Genomic DNA, 21,401 nt, shown 5'->3' on the forward strand with positions numbered 1-21,401 from the left:
TATGCTACTATTCTAGAATGGAATTTGGGCAGCACTGTTCCCTCTGAGCGTATGTCCTCTACCTACAGCCCTGCCAGTGGGTGGTGCTGTTTCACTCTCATGATTTCAATAGTGAGGGACAGGCAAGCTCTGCAGGAATCCAGGGAATCTGCCTGTCCCTAGAGATTAAAAACACAATATTGAAACATCACCCCCTACTGGCAGCAATGCAGTTGGAGGACTGCAGCTCAGCTAGAGCTTACCATACAGCACTGGGGCATCTAAGAGGCGGTGCCCATTTATAGAATTGCTCCAATATTGTATAAAAATAGGCACAATTTTTTCTGAATACCTACTTTTATGCAGGTAAGTGCTGGGCCATGGTGAGCACCAGAGAGATCTGAGAGGACCTGAACAGGAAAGTAACGGCTATGGACAAGATCAAAGCAAGAAAACTGGCAACATGTATAGAACAGATGGAAGATGAAACGTTGATGAAAAAAATTAGTGATGCTTGGAAAAGCTGATGGAAGCAAGGAAAAGAGGACGACCAAAAAGAAGATGGCTGCATGATACCCAGGTGTGGATTGGTCTAGACATCCATAGGTGCAGTATACCTGGCTCAGGACAGGAAAGGATCTTGGACATGAAGGATGGGTCCAACCGCTGGTTCTAATGATCCATAAGGACTAAGGGGTGCAATGATGACGATGACCAATTTTATAAATGCCTACTTGAGCATGTACAACATTGTTCATGGTGAAGTCATTTATAAGCCAAAGAAAAACCACACGAAGTGTGGAGGTGCACTTGATCCCCACGAAACAAGTAGGAGAAAACAAAGGAGGGGTGGGGAAAATAGGCTAAAGTGATTTGCTGCACCTCCTTTAGCTCGTTGAAGAGAAGGAATTGTGTATTCCTCAGTGCTTTATCTCCCAGTGTGTTAACCACCAAACACTGAATATACCTTTGAAAGACTCCTGAAGAAGGCGCTACGGCGCCGAAACATGGCTGTGTTGAGTCAACCATTTGCAATAAATATCACTGTTATTAAAATATACGTCTCCCCCTTTGTTTGGATAGAGCCTATTTTCCCCACCCCTCCTTTGAAGTCATTTATAAAATCACTTCACCCCCCCCCCCCCCCAACCCAGCATGGACAGTCCATACGCCATGAAGCACACAATCTTGTCAAGACAGACAGACAAGACACACGGACAAAAAACGAGCATTTGAGTTAAAAACAGCGAGGCCATAATTAGGTCACAGTATTTATTTATTTATTGCATTTGTATCCCACATTTTCCCACCTATTTGCGGGTTCAGTGTGGCTTACAATACATTGTGAATGGTGGAAATGCAGTTTGTTACAACTTGGTTATGGATTACATTGTGAGGAGTTATGCGAAAACAAGTCAAAGTATCGTTAAGGGAATAGAACAATGGAGAAGAACAATAGAACAATGGAAGGAAATAACGGGAAACTGACAGGGCAGCTAAACAATAGTAGGAGAACATTCGGTATAACCTTTTTCTGTGATTAGAGGTATAAATGTGGTGAAATTACGGGGGATGGGAAATTCAGAAGGAATATTGTTGTATCACTAACAGTGTGTGTGGACTTCATGTGTTTTCATCCTTGCAGTAAATCTTATCAAAAAGATGAGTTTTCAATGATTTGCGGAAGTTGGTTAGTTCGTAGATCGCTTTCAGGTTGCGTGGCAGCGCATTCCAGAATTGCGCGCTCGTATAAGAAAAGGCTGACGCGTGCAGCGTTTTGTATTTTATGCCTTTGCAATTAGGGAAGTGAAGGTTGAGGAAAGTTTGGGATGATCTTTTAGCGTTTCTGGGTGGTAGGTCTATTAAGTCAGACATGTAAGCTGGGGCTTCACCGTGAATGATTTTGTGAACTAAGGTGCATACTTTAAAAGTAATGCGTTCCTTGAGTGGGAGCCAGTGTAGCTTCTCTCGTAAGGGTTTGGCACTTTCGTATTTTGGTTTTCCGAAGATGAGTCTGGGCTGTTTGAAGTTTCCTCAGTATTTGCTCTTTACAACCTGCGTATAGTGAGTTGCAGTAATCCAGGTGAGGTAGAAGTGGGATTACACATGAATTGATATTCTGAGCAGGATAGTTGGGCTGTTTTAAAACAATCCATTTTGTAAATTTCACTACGCACTGCAGAACAAAGCTTGGCAATTTGAGACCGAGTTTAGATAAATCAGCGATCAGATAACAAGCAGCCGACTGCTCTAAAGTGAACCCCCTATAGAGAAGCCCATACTATTATCTTTAAAGATTCAAAAGACACTGTTCAGGACTTTTCCAAAGTGCACTGTGAGCGAAGGCTTATTTAACACATCTGCAGCGATGCGCCAATAGACTGAGCATTGCTCTGCAAGGGCATTAAAAACAAAGGAATCTAAGGTGATATCTTTTTATTGGACTAATTTAATATGAGTTATATTTGTTGACTACCCTTTGTGAGCCAACAACATTCCCTTCCTCAGGTCCAACATGATTTCAGAAACAGAGATTATTCCTGTAGGCTAACAAGTAACCACACAGCTTTATCCAGGCTGAGTAGTCTTCTAAAAGCCTTATATGAAAACATTTTATTATGTTTTAATGTTGGGGGGGGGGGGGGGTCATTTTTGTCTCTCTACAATATATATATAGCCTATATATAGATAATACTCTTAAAAAATCTTAAATGGCTGCATGTGTCAAGTGATGCTTACATGGCAACTCCGGCAGTGATGAACTAGGGTTGGTGTAGGGCAGACTTACTACTACTACTAATAATAATTTCTATAGTGCTACTAGACATACACAATATATACATATTATGTACAGGTACCTTCTCTGTCCCTAGAGGGCTCACAATCTAAGTTTTTGTACCTGCGGCAATGGAGGGTTAAGTGACTTGCCCAAGGTCTCAAGGAGCTGCAGTGGGACTCAAACCCAGGTCTCCAGGCTCAAAGCCCACCACACCAACCATTAGGTTACTCCTCCAGTCTGTGTCCTGTATGTGGCAATCCAGTTTAGGATGGGCTGGAAAGGGCTTCGACAGCAACTTCAGTGGCTGGACAGACTTTTTACGGTCTGTATCCCACGAATGACAAGACAGATAGGCTGGAGTGGGCAAAGACAGCAGCTCCAGCAGTTGGAATGTAAAGACAGGGCCGAGCAGACTTCTATGGTCTTTGTCCCAGAAATGCCAAAGAAAGACCATGATCAAGTATTTTACATCACATTCATTGTTGGTTTAATGATGAATTGGTAATGAGTGTGACAGTTGAGCAGACTGGATGGACCGTTCAGGTCTTTATCTGCCATCATTTACTATATATTCTGATGAGAAGTAATATAGACTGTGTGTGTGTCTATTGTATGTATACATGTGATCTATCCCCCCCCCCACCCCCGTTTTAAAAAGCCATGCTAGCAACTACTGCGCAGTCATACCGACACAGCCCAAAGGACTCAAGAGAAGGTTTAATGCACATAGGTCTCACGGGGTAGCAGCGGCCATCTTGCACACGTAATTGTATTGAGCACTTTCGTAATCTACACATAAATTAAAATATATTATTCCTTTATTGACAATATGTTCACATTTTATGTATACCACGCCCATCGGTGTGGTATACATATGCAATTTTCATGGCGTATAATGGGTGCTGTCATAAAGAATGAGAAAAAAAGAAAAACTGAGAAAACTGCTAGAAAATCACAATAAATAAAGGATTTAATGAAATGATGACGTATTGTGCAGCAGCTGGTGGAATGCTGTGCCTTTCTGAGGGAGAGAGGATGAGTTTTCTGCTCAAGTCTTGCTCAGTACCTTCACCTGTTGACCTCGTTGTATAACGTTTACCATAACTCAGCAGGGTGACACGACTGAAGTATGGTTGGAAAGAAAAGGAAGAATACATACTGGTCAAACATCGCCCACGAGAAAAAGCTGCCCACCTGTAGCTTACGCACTAGGGTTAATGATGGTGGTAGCGAAACTGCAGATACTGAGGATGAAGGTAATATACTGCTACCTTTATGTTACACACCCTCCCCCCTCCCCCCCCCCCCCCGATATTCGGCTCCTGGCTGGTTAATTAGCATTTAGCCAGCCAACTGCTAATATTCAGTGGGAAATAGTCCGCTATCTCCACTAAATATTCACAGTTACCGTATAGGGCCAGATTCTATTTAAGGCGCCTAAAAATCCACATGGTAAACATTTCTGCCTAAGCGTATTGTATAAGCGATGCCTAGATTTAGGCGCGGTATATAAAATACATTTAGTTGATATCCCAGTGCCTCCACTTACACCAATGAAAATGTGGCGTAAATCCCGGCACATATAGAATCTGGCCCAGTGCGCATAAATCTAACTACACGTGTAAATTTGAGAACGCCCATGTCCCCACCCACAGCCATGCCCATTTGAACTGTGCACATTAGAATTTAGCGCAGTTCATCACAGTTGTGCACGTAAATTCTAATTATTGCCAATTAGTGCTCATTATTGCTTGTTAAATGCTGTAATCAATGCTGATGAGCTTAAATCAATTAAGTTATGTGTGTGGTTCTAGAATACGCCTGGATTTCAGCAAGGATCTCTAGGCACACTACATATAATCTGACAGATAGCGGCTAACCGGCTAGATCATGCGCTATAGCTGGCTAGTGCTGATATTCAGCGCTGGGTTAAGCGTAAATGGCAGTCCTATGTTTAAAGTTTCCCTGTTAAATGTGTTTCCTGGTTAAACGAATAATCCTGCAGTTATAGTACATAGGTGTTGCCATACTGGGAAAGACCCAAGGTCCATCGAGCCCAGCATCCTGTTTCCAACAGTGGCCAATCCAGGTCACAAGTGCCTGGCAGAAACCCAAATAGTAGCAACATTCTACGTAGAACCACAAAGAGTTGCAACATTCTAGAATTCTAAAGAATAACAAGATTCCATGCAGAATTTCAAAGTGTAGCAACATTCCATGTAGAACCCCAAAGAGTAGCAAGATTCCATTCAGAATCCCAAGTACACAAGTGTTGCCATACTGGGACAGACCAAAGGTCCATCAAGCCCAGCATCCTGTTTCCAACAGTGGCCAATCCAGGTCACAATCCAGATCCCAAAACAGTACAATACATTCTTTTGGTGCTTATCCTAGAAATAAACAGTAGATTTTCCCCAAGTCCATTTTAAGAAGAGCTTATGTACTTTTCTTTTAGGAAGTTAGCCAACTTTTTTAAAAACCCTGCTAAGCGAATTACTTTTACCACATTCTCCGGCAACGAATTCCAGAGTTTAATTACACGTTGAGTGAAGAAATATTTTCTCTGATTTGTTTCCGCAGACAGTTCAAACTTCTCTTATTGACTTACAAGTGCATAAGTACATAAGTATTACCATACTGGGACAGACCAAAGGTCCATCAAGCCTAGCATCCTGTTTCCAACAGTGGCCAATCCAGGTCACAAGTACCTGGCAGAAACCCAAACAGTAGCAACATTCCATGTAGAACCCTAAAGAGTAGCAAGATTCTAGAATTCTAAAGAATAACAAGATTCCATGCAGAATTTCAAAGTGTAGCAACATTCCATGTAGAACCCAAAGAGTAGCAAGATTCCATTCAGAATCCCAAGTACATAAGTACATAAGTGTTGCCATACTGGGAAAGACCAAAAGTCCATCAAGCCCAGCATCCTGTTTCCAACAGTGGCCAATCCAGATCACAAATACCTAGCAAGATCCCAAAAAAGTACAAAACATTTTATACTGCTTATCCCAGAAATAGTGGATTTTCCCCAAGTCCATTTAATAACGGTCTATGGACTTTTCCTTTAGGAAGCTGTCCAAACCTTTTTTAAACTCTGCTAAGCTAACCGCCTTTATCACATTCTCTGGCAATGAATTTCAGATTTGTTTTAAATTTACTACGTTGTAGCTTCATCACATGCCCCCTAGTCCTACTATTTTTGGAAAGCGTGAACATACGCTTCACATCTACCCGTTCAACTCCACTCATTATTTTATAGACCTCTATCATATCTCCCCTCAGCCGCCTTTTCTCCAAGCTGAAGAGCCCTAGCCGCTTTAGCCTTTCCTCATAGGGAAGTCACCCCATCCCCTTTATCATTTTCGTTGCCCTTCTCTGCACATTTTTTAATTCCACTATATCTTTTTTGAGATACGGCGACCAGATTAGTAGGTTCCTTGATACTCTGTAAAACTATATGATTGCTTTTCCCCATTATTTCGCTTGTGTAAGGAGCGTCATATCGGCATTGAAGATTTGTATTTCACACTTTATCAGACTATTTAGGAGCATTGAGGATTGTGAACCAGCCTTTTTCGACATCTCCTTTGAAGATTTTCTAAAGACCTCTGAAGCAGGCATATGCTTATGCTGAAACACAGCTGTGTCGGGTCACAGAATTGATGCTGGCAATAAAAGATTTTGGTTCCTATTTTTTTTTTTTTTTTGCAGACTCCACTTTTTGTTTCTCGTCTGCTTTTTCCTGTTGTCAAATTTGTTTCAAACCCACTGCTTCTCCATAGTTCCTTTCTCACAGTAGTTTCTTCGCATCTTTATAACCTGTTGATTATAGTTTCCATGTTACAATGTTTTTAACTGTTACAATGTAAGCCACGTTAGCTGTTTCTTTGTTACAATGTAAGCCACACTGAGCTAAACTCTGATGTGGATAATGTGGGCCATAAGTCTAAATAAATGAAGATGAAAACAGTTCCAAGCACTCCTGGATAAATTGCCTACACATCTAACATCTTATGAACTCCAGAAGGAAGCTCTCTTTGGCACAATGCAGGTACTTCAGCGAGCGTTAGTAGTAAATTTGAGAGACTGAGATTAGGGTTACCATATGTCCGGATTTACCCGGACATGTCCTCTTTTTGAGGACATGTCCGGGCAACCGGGTGGGTTTTGCCAATCTGCCTGTCGGTCTGGATTTCTGGACAAATGGACAGGCTGGTGGGCGGGCCGTCCTATAGGACAGCCTGCCCACCAGCCTGCCCGTTTGTCCAGCAATCCGGACAAACGGGCAGATTGCTAGCCTCCCCTCCCCTTACTTACTACTGCCCTGGTGGTCTAGTGACTTCTTCCGCCTGAGGGGCAGGAAAGAGCCCTCTCTTTCCTGCCCGGAGCGCTGCCCTGTATGCATCCTTCCTGTTCCTGATCTCAGCGCCGATTCAAAATGGCCACCGAGAGTTGAAGTGACCTTGCGAGACTTCAACTCTCGGTGGCCATTTTTAATCGGTGCTGAGATCAGGAACAGGAAGGATGCATACAGGGCAGCGCTCTGGGCAGGAAAGAGGGGGCTCTTTCTTGCCCCGAAGAGGTCACTAGACCACCAGAGCAGTAGTAAGGGGAGGGGGAGTGACGGGGAGTGTGATGGGGGGGGGGGAGAATGTGACAGGGGGCAGAGCGAGGGCATGAAAGGAGGCGGAGCGAGGGCATGAGATCAAAATACACATACGAGTGGAGTAGTGGCCTAGTGGTTAGGGTGGTGGACTTTTTGTCCTGGGGAACTGAGGAACTGAGTTTGATTCCCACTTCAGGCACAGGCAGCTCCTTGTGACTCTGGGCAAGTCACTTAACCCTCCATTGCCCCATGTAAGCCGCATTGAGCCTGCCATGAGTGGGACAGCGCAGGGTACAAATGTAACAAAAATAAAATAGATACTATTGGAGATTCTACATGGAATGTTGCTACTACTGGAGATTCTACATGGAATGTTGCTACTATTGGAGATTCTACATGGAATGTTGCTATTCCACTAGCAACATTCCATGTAGAAAGCTGCGCAGGCTTCTGTTTCTGTGAGTCTGACGTCCTGCACGTACGTGCAGGACGTCAGACTCACAGAAGCAGAAGCCTGCTCGGCCACATTGGTGATCTGCAAGGGCCGACTTCTACATGGAATGTTGCTAGTGGAATAGCAACATTCCATGTAGAATCTCAAATAGTAGCAACAGTGGAGGAGTGACCTAGTGGTTAGGGTGGTGGACTTTGGTCATGGGGAACTGAGGAACTGAGATTGATTCCCACTTCAGGCACAGGCAGCTCCTTGTGACTCTGGGCAAGTCACTTAACCCTCCATTGCCCCATGTAAGCCGCATTGAGCCTGCCATGAGTGGGAAAGCGCGGGGTACAAATGTAACAAAAATAAAATAAAAATAAACATACCTCAGCTTAGGACTGAGGTTCATTACTGTCAAAAGCTGACCTAATTTCAGCCACTTACCTATGCAGGCTCTGGCACTGAATACTGGCCAGGACCCAAATAACTATTTAAAAGATATATGGAGCCCTGGCAGTGTTTGTGAGGCTGCTGCAAGAAGTCACAGCAGCCATTTTCATCAGCATTGAATATCTGGAGCTAATTCTGCCCACAGCTGTCAGCGTTTTAAAAAACGTTGCCTGCCGCGGGCTGAATATTACCCCCATATAGGCACAAATACAAAGTGGCTCATGGGAGTATCCTTGGTGTCTGCAGAAAGAAACACTCTACTTCCCTGTGAGTTCCCTCCACATACCTGGATCCTTTGCTTGCTCTCCAAATATCTCCAATTTCTACTCCTCATCAGAATTTTGGTACCTAGAAAATACTTCTTCCTTTTGGTAAGGTTTAATTCCTCTGAAGGTAACTCTACATCCTCTTCCTGTTTGTCAGGCCTAACTTCTCTCAGGGGAACTCTTTTTTTTTTTTGAAAGAGAAGGGCGCCCATCTTTCGACACAAATCGGGAGATGGGCGTCCTTCTCTCAGGGTCATCCAAATCGGTATAATCGAAAGCCGATTTTGGGCGTCCTCAACTGCTTTCCGTCGCGGTGACGACCAAAGTTCACGGGGGCGTGTCGGAAGCATAGCGAAGGCGGGACTGGGGCGTGCCTAACACATGGGCATCCTTGACCGATAATGGAAAAAAGAAGGGCATCCCTGACGAACACTTGGACGACTTTACCGGGTCCATTTTTTTCTTACAACCAAGCCTCAAAAAGGTACCCCAACTGACCAGATGACCACCGGAGGGAATCAGGGATGACCTTCCCTTACTCCACCAGTGGTCACTAACCCCTCCCACCCTAAAAAAAAAAAACTTTAAAAATATTTTTTGCCAGCCTCAAATGTCATACCCAGCTCCCTGACAGCAGTATGCAGGTCCCTGGAGCAGTTTTAGTGGGTGCAGTGCAGTTCAGGCAGGCGGACCCATGCCCACCCCCCCTACCTGTTACACTTGTGGTGGTAAATGTGAGTCCTTCAAAACCCACCGGAAACCCACTGTACCCACATGCAGGAGCCCCCCTTCACCCCTTAGGGCTATGGTAGTGTTGTAAAGTTGTGGGGGTTTTTTTTTGGGGGGGGGGTTGGGAGCTCAGCACCCAAGGTAAGGGAGTTATGCACCTGGGAGCAATTTATGAAGTCCACTGCAATGCCCACTAGGGTGCCCGGTTGGTGTCTTGGCATGTCAGAGGGACCAGTGCACTACGAATGCTGGCTCCTCCCACGACCAAAAGGCTTGCATTTGGTCATTTCTGAGATGGGCGTCCTCGGTTTCCATTATCGCCAAAAATCTGGGATGACCATCTCTAAGGTCAACCTAAATTTCGCAATTTGGGCATCCACAACCGTATTATTGAAACAAAAGATGGATGCCCATCTTGTTTCAATAATATGGGTTTCCCCGCCCCTTCGCTGGGATGTCCTGCCCCTCCACGTATCTCCCTCTTCTCTCCCACAGATACCATTTACTCTTTGTCCTTGTGGGAAATGAGGTTTCTCGGGCTGTAAAGCCAAGAAATATTGATCGTGCACCTTGCTCTCCTCAGGAATGAAGAGCTGGATAAAAAACTTTCTTTCTACACCAACATTATCTATGGCAGGGCTACTCAATTCCAGTCCTTGAGGTCCACAGGCAGCCCAGGTTTTCAGGATACCTATAATGAATATGCATGAGAGAGATTTGCATACCAAGGGGGCAGTGCATGCAGATCTCTTTCAAGAATATTCATTGTGGATATCCTGAAAACTTGGCTTGTCTGTGAGTAGCCCTAATCTATGACATTGGCAACTTTACTCCCTAGTCACTGGGGTAGGAGGTGAGGATTGACTTCTACTCTGATCCTTATTCACCAGAAAATATTTTCCCCAGCACCACATCAGCAACTAGAGAGCTTCTGGATGGGGCTGCAGATTGGTTTGCTTGGCCCCTCCAACCAAAAGATGTCCCGCTGTGATCGTGATCCAGTGAAACTTGACTGCAAGCGAGTACTGAAGGACTTTTTGATCTATATTTGATTCTACCAGCAGGAATTAACACGCCTTCATCAGACCCTTGAAGGTGCTATTTACTATAACTCTATTACAGCCACAGATGAACTGAACATCATCCAATCACCATCTCAATCATCAAGATCCTTTGATCTTCTGTCAACCTGTATGTGCGGAATAAATAATTCTCTGCTATCATTAGCTGCCTTTTTTTTTGTAGTGTATGAACGTTAATTCCGTTGAAGGCACTCCTGGGTTTCTAAACCTTGAATACAGTGTTATATGAGTGGAGGAGTGGCCTAGTGGTTAGGGTGGTGGACTTTGGTCCTGAGGAACTGAGTTCGATTCCTGGCACAGGCAGCTCCTTGTGACTCTGGGCAAGTCACTTAACCCTCCATTGCCCCATGTAAGCCGCATTGAGCCTGCCATGAGTGGGAAAGCGTGGGGTACAAATGTAACAAAAATAAAATAGATACTATTGGAGATTCTACATGGAATGTTGCTATTTCGCTAGCAACATTCCATGTAGAAGGCTGCGCAGGCTTCTGTTTCTGTGAGTCTGACGTCCGGACATCAGACTCACAGAAGCAGAAGCCTGCGCGGCCACATTGGTGATCTGCAAGGGCCGACTTCTACATGGAATGTTGCTACTGGAAAAGCAACATTCCATGTAGAATCTCAAATAGTAGCAACAGTGAGTAGCAACAGTGGAGGGAGGAGTGGCCTAGTGGTTAGGGTGGTGGACTTTGGTCCTGAGGAACTGAGTTCAATTCCCACTTCAGGCACAGGCAGCTCCTTGTGACTCTGGGCAAGTCACTTAACCCTCCATTGCCTGCCATGAGTGGGAAAGCATGGGGTACAAATGTAACAAAAAAAAAAAAAAATATGAAGCGTTTCCAGTGCTGGTGGGTCTGAGAGACATTTTGCATACAGTTCAAAACTCTCTTGCCTATCAGTTCTTTAATTTGTAAGCCTTTATTTGATACTTTAAAAGCTTTTTATTTTTCATGTGGCTGGTTGTCTGGGGTAGATTTCAAGATTATTATTTGAATATAGAAAGAATATACAGCGCGAGGGCAAGGCGTCTGCTGTGCTTAGGCAAACCTATAATAGAAGACCAACAGGGGTGTCCGTAATTGTGCTAAATGAGGTCAAGGTCTGGACAAGCCAAATGTTATTAATTGGCCTTCAACACAGTTTACTAAAGCAGCCTGACTTGCAGTTGCTCGGGTGAAGTATCGGCAGCATGCCGCCAAACCATTTACTTTCATACAGTTAATTAATATTCCTTTTGCAATATGTAATAATGCAAGCCAGGCAGTGCAATAATACTGAAAATACAATTTATAAGAGGCCAGTTGGCTTTCAATTTCTGGGAATCACAGTACAACAAGTTTGGCATGGCCACTCTTCCCTGAAGTACAGAGATCCCATAGACCATTTACTGAATTTTTTTTCTTTTATAGATTATTGCATGTTTATGTACCTTTATTAGTAATAGATTTAGAATGAGTGCTGCATAGCTCATTATGATTATGTTAAGTATAAATGGTGTCTTGCCATTGGTTAGTACAGGAATGAATCACAAGGACCTAGTTACTAACGCTTAGTACATGCTAATGCTGTTTTCATGGGTTATCTGCTGTAGGGTCCATTTTATGAAATGGGCCCTGAGACAAATAACACACAGTAACAGAATTAACCATTAGCAAATGATCCCTCCAAGTTTATTATATTCAAAAGGGATACACCTTTGACCTAGAATGACAGCTGAATGTAGCATTCAGTCCTCCCCCATCCGTTCCCACGTGCTCTTCTCTTGTCCTTCTCCAGCAGAGCCTTGGTTCCCTTCAAATTTCCATTGCATTTCTCTCAAAAATTTCTTTTCCCCCCCATATACTCCTACCATTCAAGCCCATGCACACCCTATTTGCTCCATCTCCATTCATCCAACCACCATTGCTCTCAACTCCCTTCACTCTTCTCTTAGCTCCTCCCCCCACCCCTACTTCTCTCTGTCCTTCTCCTCTTTCAAATTTCTCATTCTAAACTGATATATAAGTATTGCCACACTGGGCCAGACCAAAGGTCAATCAAGCCCAGCATCCTGTTTCCAACAGTGGCCAATCCAGGTCACAAATACCTGGCAAGATCCCCCAAAAGGTTCAGTACATTATATGATGCTTATCCCAGAAATAAGCAGTGGATTTTCCCCAAGTCATTTTAATAATGGACTTTTCCTCTGGGAAGCCGTCCAAACCTTTTTAAAACCCCGCTGAGCTAACCACCTTTACCACATTCTCTGGCAATGAATTCCAGAGTTTAATTACACATTGAGTGAAGAAACATTTTCTCCAATTCATTTTAAATTTACTACTTTGTACCTTCATCACATGCCCCCTAGTCCTAGTATCTATGGAAAGAGTAAACAAATGATTCATATCTACCCGTTCCACTCCACTCATTATTTTATAGACCTGTATCATATCTCCCCTCAGCCGTCTTTTCTCCAAGCTGAAGAGCCCTGGCCACTTCAGCCCTTCCTCACAGGGAAGTCATCCCATTCCTTTTATCATTTTTGCCATCAGTGCTGTTTGTAAAGCATTTATTCTGCTTCAGCTTTACCGTCATAAGTCTACATTTCAAATAGATTTTATACATCAAAGCCTATCTAACACTGAACCTGACTGGCTAGGTGTGTCCCGAGCACAGGGTTGAGAACCGCTGTCCTAGCATTTTATAGACACGGAGTTGCCTATATATCTTTATAAAATGGGCTAAAATTAAGTGACTTCCTGCCTTATTAACCTAGGTGCCCTGTTATAAATTTGTCCTCCAAAAATGATGAAACGTACTAAGCACATTCCCACTGATACCCAGGGATCTCAATCTCTGTAATAAAATGTTATGATTATTTTTGTCAAACACTGATTTAAGGGTGCAATAAAATCAGCAGGCTTTGTTTGCCTTTACCCCTGTGGAGACATAAATCATTGAACAGGACCAATAAGGTAATTCTAGTGTCATGGCACTCCTACCCTAGCTGAGATGATATTTAACCATCTCTCTGACCTCACGTGCAACTTTCTTCAAAATCAATCACCTTACTTTCTAATTCTTCCTACTTTCTTACTCATCTATATGTTACAACTTTGCCTTACCCTTCACTACCAATTATAACTAGTGCTGGGCAGACTTATACGGTCTGTGCCAGGGCTGGTGGTTGGGAGGCGGGGATAGTGCTGGGTAGACTTATACGGTCTGTGCCAGAGCTGGTGGTGGGAGGCGGGGTGGGCGGTTGGGGGGGAAGGGATAGTGCTGGGCAGACTTATACGGTCTGTGCCAGAGCCGGTGGTGGGAGGTGGGGCTGGTGGTTGGGAGGCGGGGATAGTACTGGGCAGACTTATACAGTCTGTGCCCTGAAAAAGACAGGTACAAATCAAGGTAAGGTATACACAAAAAATAGCACATATGAGTTTATCTTGTTGGGCAGACTGGATGGACCGTGCAGGTCTTTTTCTGCCGTCATCTACTATGTATATTATGTATTGTGTTGTCATTGCCGTATTTTGTATTGTTACTTGAATATTTTTACTGCTGTAATTGCCTATTGCTCATGTTTGATCTATTCTTACTGTACACCGCCTTGAGTGAATTCCTTCAAAAAGGCGGTAAATAAATCCTAATAAATAAATAAATAACTGAAAGAGGACTGGTGGGGGTCAAAACAATTATCTTTGATGAAAATTCAGGAAACTGCGCAGCCTACAGCTTTTCCCAGTTATTTTACACTTAAAATGAGCAAAGTCTGTAATCGTGAAAAAAAAACCCCACATCTGTGTTTGATTCCTTGAGAAGAGAATGAATAACAGATAAGAGGGTTGGGCAAATGATCCTTGGTGAAGTGAGGCATTTACCAAATGAGCCAGTATTTCTTTTTCCAACCTGTTTTTACCCAGCTTGATCGAGGAAGAGGGACAGGGGTCCGATAAGCTGGTCACTGTGTGCAAAATCAACATTTCTGATGGCTAACCCTGTGAAAAGCAGTCTCAGATGGTCCCTGTGCTCCTGAATTAACACATCTGTTGGGGACTGAGATATTTTCACAACTGCCAGATTACCCAGTTTCAGGAGGGAGACTTTTTGGGGACTCCTGGCTTTACAGTGTGGGATTTGTAGTCCTTGATTCTACCCACCGAACGCAGTGCTGCAAAATCTTCTTCTTCCCAGGAACTGGTTAACTTGGTAGCTCTATATTTTTAAATCTCTATTCACTCCTAATTGTGAGAATCTTTCCATTAAAAAAAAAATAACCAAACAAAACAAAACTAGAAAAGGCCTCACAGAGATGAGATGATGCCACCATTGAGATAAGAATGATTTACATGGAACAGAAATCTAATAGTAACATAGTAGATGACGGCAGAAAAAGACCTGCACGGTCCATCCAGTCTGCCCAACAAGATAAACTCACATGTGCTACTTTTTGTGTATACCTTACCTTGATTTGTACCTGTCCTTTTCAGGGCACAGACCGTATAAGTCTGCCCAGCACTATCCCCGCCTCCCAACCACCAGCCCCACCTCCCACCACCGGCTCTGGCACAGACCATATAAGTCTGCCCAGCACTATCCCCGCCTCCCAACCACCAGCCCCGCCTCCCACCACCGGCTCTGGCACAGACCGTATAAGTCTGCCCAGCACTATCCTCACCTCTGAACCACCAGTCCCGCCTCCCACCACCAGTTCTGGCACAGACCATATAAGTCTGCCCAGCACTATCCTCACCTCCCAACCACCAGTCCCGCCTCCCACCACCGGTTCTGGCACAGACCGTATAAGTCTGCCCAGCACTATCCCCGCCTCCCAACCACCAGCCCCGCCTCCCACCACCGGTTCTGGCACAGACCGTATAAGTCTGCCCAGCACTATCCCCGCCTCCCAACTACCAGCCCCGCCTCCCACCACCGGTTCTGGCACAGACCGTATAAGTCTGCCCAGCACTATCCCCGCCTCCCAACCACCAGCCCCGCCTCCCACCACCGGTTCTGGCACAGACCGTATAAGTCTGCCCAGCACTATCCCCGCCTCCCAACCACCAGCCCCGCCTCCCACCACCGGTTCTGGCACAGACCGTATAAGTCTGCCCAGCACTAATGCTGGAATAAGTTTTCTTTGGTCTATGTATAGAGTGATAGATTTTATTCAACTAAAATTATTCCTTCACTAACCTAATAGTACTTTCATAATGGAGGAATAATTCCCTACAAATCATTTTGGGGTCCTTAAGTGCCCTGTGTTAGCGGTGGGGGGTGTTTTTGCCACAGCTGGTAGAAAGGCTGAAAATAGCCATGGCCATGAGGTACGATTACTCTTACCGTGTGGCCATGTGAGAGGCAACACTTTCTGCCCGATGCTGCCCGATTCCTGTTGGGTGAGTGCTGCGCTAAAAAATACGGGCCGATTTACCCTAGCATAGAAAACTACTGCCAGCGTCCGCATTGGGCCAGCGGGACCCTCTATTATCAACAGTCTTCTCCAAAGTCATTCAAATTTCCTACGGGGACCTTTTACTAAGCCGCACTACAATGTGGTCAGCGCTGTTAGCAGCGTGTGGGTTTGGCACACACTGCGGCTGCTTTTAGCATGGTGGTAAAATGGTTGCATTTGAATTTTGTTCTGTAATGGCCACGTGCTAATTTCCCAATTAGCTTGTAGCCATTAGCACACCTAGTTACTAGGTGGTAAGGGCTCCCATGCTAATCGGGCCAGAGGCGTAGCCAGACCTCACGGTGGGAGGGGGCCAGAGCCCGTGGTTGGGGGCATATTTTGAGTGCCATCACACTGCCCCCCCGCCACACCTGGCCTCTTCGCCCCCCCCCCCCCCCCCCACTGCCTGGCCTCCTCACAAAGACCTTTGCTGGTGGGGTCCCAAACCCCGACCAGCCGAAGCCTTCTTCAGTGCGGTCTCCGGCGCAGCCACGTTCGCTGCCTTCCCCCTGCGTGCACAGGAGGAGCAAGAAGAAAGAAGAGCAGGGGGCGCGGCTGCGCCGGAGACTGCGCTGAAGAAGGATTTGGCTGGCAGGGGTTGGGGACCCTCGCCAGCCAAACCAGGGGCCCGGATGAAATTTGCGGGGCTGCCTAGCTATGCCCCTAGATCGGGCAGTATTCACCAATGTAGCCACACTATCTGATTAGAGCAGGGCACACCTACTCCCGCCCATAGATATACCTCCCATGCTAAAAAAACAAACAATTTTTTAGTGGATGCTGTTCAAAAACACCGTCCTGGAGGCCCAGGCCAAACATATTCCACGTATCAGAAAAGAAGGACAGGAAAACTAAACGACAGCCGGCATGGTTTAAAAAAAATGAGGTAAAGGAGGCTATTGGAGCTAAAAAGGAATCCTTCAGAAAATGGAAGGAACCGAATGAAGAAAATAAAAAGCGGCATAAGGAATGTCAAGTCAGATGCAAAGTGCTGATAAGAAAGAAAGAGGCCGGCCCGTTTTAGGGAGAGGCCGATCACAACTGAGCTGATGGCTAGCGAGGGTTAAGTTAGAAGGGAAAGGGTTTTGAGGCTGGAGAGCAAGGAAAGGGTTAAGGTAAGGAAGGGTGGGAGGGGAAGTAGGGGGATATAAAGTAGGGTTGCTGACGTAGAGATTCGTCAGCAGCTGGAAGGAGAGGTTGGTGAAAGGAGCTGACCCGGCCCACCCTCCCACTAGAGGAGGTTGTCGCAGCTGGCGCGGGGCGTGGCGGTGATTATCCGGGGACTCTGGTGGTACACAGCAAGTGAGCGCAGAACACTGTTATGTTATTGGTGAATAATTGCCCAAATGTTAAGTGCAATACGAAGTACAATGTTATGCCTGAAGGTGGGGCAGGTTTACAGTTAATCCTGTGGGGATATGGCTTGTCTCCTGGCTTGGACGGCCAGGAGGCCAAGAACTTATCCGGGGCGTATCCTTAAACGGGATACACCATAGTCATCGGGTGCTATAAGAAAGCACAGGTCGGCGGTGGGTGTGCTCAGACGGCACCACCGGCAGCGGATTGGGGCGCATCATGAAGTAAAGCTTGAATTTGCCAAGTTATAAGAAGTTATGTATTACGGTAACATGTTAAGTTGCATTATGTGTAATAAAGTTTTTAAGTGCCTGGCTGCGGCCTTAATAAATTCCAAATTTAGTCGAAAAGTGGCTTCTGAGTATTATTGGGGATTATTGGGGTGATGAGAGCGTATGCCGAATGCTTCAGTTGAGGCAAAGAAGGATTTTGAAAGAAAGATAGCGCTAGAGGCGAAAACTGATAGTAAAAATTTTTTTAGATACATTAAAAGCAGGAAGCTGGCAAAAGAATCGGTTGGCCCACTGGATGACCGGGGTGTAAAAGGGGCGATCAAGGAAGACAAAAAAATAGCAGAGGGAGGGATACCGGTGCCGGACAGGGTATTCGAGGCTGACGAGTCGGAAAAACTTAATGAAATACCTGTAAACCTGGAAGACGTAATGGAGCAGTTCTGAAAACTGAAGAGAAGCAAATCTCCTGGACCGGATGGTATTCATCCCAGGGTACTGATAGAACTGGCAGAGCTACTGTTAGAGATTTGTAATTTATCCTTAAGATCAAGCGTGGTACCGGAAGATTGGAGGGTGGCCAATGTAACGCCGATATTTAAAAAAGGTTCCAGAGGAGATCCTGGAAATTATAGACCGGTGAGTCTGACGTCGTTGCCAGGCAAAATGGTAGACGCTATTATCAAGAACAAAATTACAGAGCACATTCAAAAGAAAGAACCAGGCACACCCATTAAAGGGGGGCCGACCACAACTGGGCTGAAGGCCAGCAAAGACAGAAGTGTGGGGGAGGGTACAGGGAGGGCCCAGCTAGAGAGCAGAGGTAGTAGTGGGAGGGAAACAAGGGGTAGCAAGGGGAGGGGGCAGGAAAAAAGGGGAGGAGCAAGGGAGGAGGAGAGAGGAATTTGAACTGCACAGGAAGTCCTTTTGAATTTGGAAGCAGGAGAAGAGCAACGCCCACCCGCCCACCCACTTGAGAGGCAAGATTTGTCGCAGCGAGGCGTTAGACTACAATGTTTACGCACAGCCAGCAATGGGTACACAGCAGCTTGACACATAACAGTTACAAGTTTGGGGTAACTACTGCTGCAGAAAGAGTTGTGTGGAAAATTATCAAGTTGATGCAAATGGTAGGCTTGCATGTGAGCAGCCTTGTTATAAGGAAACAACGTGTATACAGCTTGTCTCCTGGCTTGGGCGGCCGGGAGGCCTAGAACGTCATTTTGTAAATGTGGTAGGTGCCTCCTTCAACGGGAAACAACGTGTATACAGCTTGTCTCCTGGCTTGGGCGGCCGGGAGGCCTAGAACGTCATTTTGTAAATGTGGTAGGTGCCTCCTTCAACGGGAGACACCAAGTGACATCGGGTGCTTGGAAAACAGCACAGGGGGCCACAGGGGCTTGGTACGGCTTGGCCTGTGGCCCAGAATATGCAACTACGTGTAGAAGCTGTGTACCCGGGTAGAAATGCATGCTGGCATAATGATTAGTAGAAGATGTAATGTAATTTGTTTAAGTTGTAACAATTTTGATGTTCCTGGCTGCGGCCAAAATAAATCCAATTCTATCGAAGATACGGCTTGTAGTGTGGTATTGAAGGGGGCGGGGGTTGATACGTCTGAGTGTGTGCCGAATGCCCGAGTTGTGGACTAATGGGACAAAGTCAACATGGATTTAGTGAAGGGAAGTCTTGCCTCACCAATCTGCTGCATTTCTTTGAAGGGGTAAACAAACATTGGACAAAGGTGAGCCGGTTGATATTGTGTATCTGGATTTTCAGAAGGCGTTTGATAAAGTCCCTCATGAAAGACTACAGAAGAAATTAGAGGGACATGGAATCGGAGGTAGTGTCTTACTGTGGATTAAAAACTGGTTGAAAGATAGGAAATGGAAAGTAGGGTTAAAAGGTCAATATTCGCAATGGAGAAGGGTAGTTAGTGGGGTCCCTCAGGGATCTGTGCTGGGACCACTGCTTTTTAACATATTCATAAATGACCTAGAGATGGGGGTAACTAGTGAGGTAATCAAATTTGCTGATGACAGAAAGTTATTCAAAGTCGTCAAATCGCGGGAAGATTGTAAAAAATTACAAGAGGACCTTAAGAGACTGGGCGTCTAAATGACAGATGACGTTTAATGTGAACAAGTGCAAAGTGAAGCATGTGGGAAAGAGGAACCCAAAATATAACTACGTCATGCAGGGTTCAGCGTTAGGAGTCACAGACTGAGAAAGGGATCTAGGTGTCATTGTTGATGATACGTTGAAACCTTCTGCTCAATGTGCTGCTGCGGCTAGGAAAGCAAATAGAATGTTGGGTATTATTAGGAAAGGGATGGAAAACAAAAATGAGGATATTATTCTGCCGTTGTATCGCTCCATGGTGCGACCACACCTCAAGTATTGTGTTCAATTCTGGTCGCCGCACCTCAAAAAAGATATAGTGGAATTAGAAAAGGTGCAGAGAAGGGCGATAAAGATGATACAGGGGATGGGACAACTTCCCTATGAGGAAAGGCTGAAGAAGCTGGGGCTCTTCAGCTTGGAGAAAAGATGGCTGAGGGGAGATATGATAGAGGTCTATGGAATGGGTCGATGTGGAGCCTCTGTTTACGCTTTCCAAACATACTAGGACAAGGGGCCTGCGATGAAGCTGCAGTGTAGTAAATTTAAAATGAATCGGAGGAAATTTTTCTTCACTCAACGCATAGTTAGACTCTGGAATTCGTTGCCGGAAAAAGTGGTTAAGGCGGTTCGTTTTAAATTTACTACATTGTAGCTTCATCGCATGCACCCTAGTCCTAGTATTTTTGGAAAGCGTGAACAGACGCTTCACATCTACCCGTTCAACTCCACTCATTATTTTATAGACCTCTATCATATCTCCCCTCAGCCGCCTTTTCTCCAAGCTGAAGAGCCCTAGCCGCTTTAGCCTTTCCTCATAGGGAAGTCGTCCCATCCCCTTTATCATTTTCGTCGCCCTTCTCTGCACCTTTTCTAATTCCACTCTATCTACATAGGTCCCAATTAAATCTAATTAGTGCCATGAATTGCTTGTTAAAAAGCCTATTGGCACTAATTATTTTTTTTTTTTGTTATATTTGTACCCCGTGCTTTCCCACTCATGGCAGGCTCAATGCGGCTTACATGGGGCAATGGAGGGTTAAGTGACTTGCCCAGAGTCACAAGGAGCTGCCTGCGCCTGAAGTGGGAATTGAACTCAGTTCCTCAGGACCAAAGTCCACCACCCTAACCACTAGGCCACTCCTCCACTCATTGGCACCGCCACTAATTGGCTCATTATGCTATTAAATTTTGTGCGCAAATCAAGAACGCACCTAAATTTGCACATGGAATTTTTGGCGACTTTTAGGGGGACAATGACTGGCCTTCTCGCAAAATAGGAATCTTCCTGGGGACACCGATGACCTTTCATTCATGATGACCTCTCCTGTTCTGGCAGCCATGGCAAACTCATCATGATATTGCTCCAATCTTACTTTTCCTCTTTCCACAATCTTCTAGAGGAGCAAGAGAAAAAAAAAAGCCCCAGATGTCTTTTGCAAACCTGAGACAAATCTAAAGTAATTAAACTCTCATTTATAAATGATGAATAAAAGATAATCTATAACAGGAAGACTACAATGGAAAAAGAAAAACACAGCCCATTATTAAATAAATTACGCCAACTGCGCTTTTCATCAACTAGAACAAGACCTGAATAATCTTAGACACCAAATTAAATAGTTTACTTTTAATAACAAAAGAAATAATGGAAAGCGGAGTCCAGTCCTACGCTGTTATGCAAAACTGGATTAAGCTTCAAAACTAATTTGTATGGTTGAAACTACAGCACTACCAGAGTCTCTGATATTTTCAGATATAGCACTTTAACTTCAAGACTAAAAGGTTAAGGGTAAAAGTTTCTGCACCCTGTTCCTCCCATGTTTTTTTTTTTTTGTTACATTTGTACCCCGCGCTTTTCCACTCATGGCAGGCTCAATGCGGCTTACATAGGGCAATGGAGGGTTAAGCCTGCACAGCCTTCTAC

This window comes from Microcaecilia unicolor, chromosome 8 (assembly GCF_901765095.1).
Source record: "Microcaecilia unicolor chromosome 8, aMicUni1.1, whole genome shotgun sequence".
Taxonomy (NCBI): domain Eukaryota; kingdom Metazoa; phylum Chordata; class Amphibia; order Gymnophiona; family Siphonopidae; genus Microcaecilia; species Microcaecilia unicolor.